This window comes from Pteronotus mesoamericanus, unplaced genomic scaffold (genome assembly GCF_021234165.1).
Source record: "Pteronotus mesoamericanus isolate MK-2021 breed Mesoamerican mustached bat unplaced genomic scaffold, CSHL_Meso_final contig_482, whole genome shotgun sequence".
Taxonomy (NCBI): domain Eukaryota; kingdom Metazoa; phylum Chordata; class Mammalia; order Chiroptera; family Mormoopidae; genus Pteronotus; species Pteronotus mesoamericanus.
Genome location: NW_026555181.1, coordinates 105,835 through 107,110, shown reverse-complemented (window position 1 = coordinate 107,110; position 1,276 = coordinate 105,835). Strand labels below are relative to the sequence as shown.

The window sequence follows — 1,276 nt, the reverse complement described above, 5'->3', positions numbered from 1 at the left end:
ACACTGAAGTTTGAAGACCACTGAGCTAGATTAAAGGGAGGGATGAAAGGAGAGTCTACATGCAGATGGCTAGGCATCCAAGCCATTATGCTTTGATGTAATTCAGAAGCTGCGGTGTAATATCCCTGGTGTTGTGCATGACTGCAGGGTGACACCTCCTGGTGTTTGTTTGTTTAGGGCACAGAGAGCAAGTTTATTTGGTGAATGCTGATGGCAAACATCATTCAAGAGATAGAAGCTGGGAAAAGTGCTGTGACAAGGGAACCTAGGAAGCCTTCGGGGCTACACGCACAGTCTCACACCAGCGAAGGCACAGGGGAATGGGCACACTGGGAACACCGGGAACAATGTCTTCCGCTGTTCAGTACCATGCATACAAGTGCATGCATTTATCTTCATAGTCGATAAAACCGCTGCTGTATTTGTACTCTGCCACCAGCATCTCTGCTTCTTCCTCTGTCATGTTCTCAGCCAGTGCCATGGAATACGTCAGATATCAGCACGCATGTCAGTGGTGTTCCCCTCCTTGTCAACCAGCACCCTAAGGCCTTTGACATACCCCTACAGGTGCCCTTGTCGTTGTTCTTGGCCAGTCTGCAGCACGGGCAGGAAGTGCTCCAAGTCCCACACCTTCACATTCACCTCATCACTCCTGGGGTTCCCCAGGACTCTGAGCACTTCCGCATGGGTGGGGCTCTGGCCCAGGCTCTCAGTGCACCCCACACTGGCTGTACAGGATCTTGTCCTCTCCTGTTGGGTCAAACAGCTGGAAAGCCTCCTTGAACTCTGAGGGTCTGGTCCTCAGTGAAGTCACACATCTCGACTGCTCAGCTCTGCTGAAACTTCCTGTAGTAATGGCCTCTATTAGTTTTATGAAATGTCACAGCTGTCAGGAGACTGGCTGTGAGGAGCACAGGGTTACAGTCAACATCGGCTTTCAGTTCAGTGTGGGACAGTGAAATGCCCTTGAGCTCACCGTAGGCCATCCCCTCTCCCATCTGTGGGATGGAGCACCTCTCCACTGCACAGTGAGGTATGCCACCTGGTGGAAGGGTGGATGTGCCGACAGCCCCGCAGGTAACAGGAGGGCTCCTGAGGCTGGGAGGATGACTGGGATTCCAAAGGGCTGGGCCTCAAACCAAGCACAAAAAAGGGCCTGGCGCAGGCACTGGAATGGGAGAAAGGCACACAGCTGACAGGGAAACTGTTCTGTGTGCTGAGGGACAGAAGATGCATCGGGTAACAAAAGGGTGGAGGGTGGGCCTGGGGCTCTCAG

At 53.1% G+C, this 1,276-nt stretch overlaps 1 pseudogene; it reads right to left on the bottom strand.

The window, feature by feature from the left end:
- Positions 1–361: 361 nt before the first annotated feature.
- Positions 362–818, bottom strand: LOC129074310 (myosin light polypeptide 6-like; annotated as a pseudogene).
- Between the last annotated feature and the right edge of the window lie 458 nt (positions 819–1,276).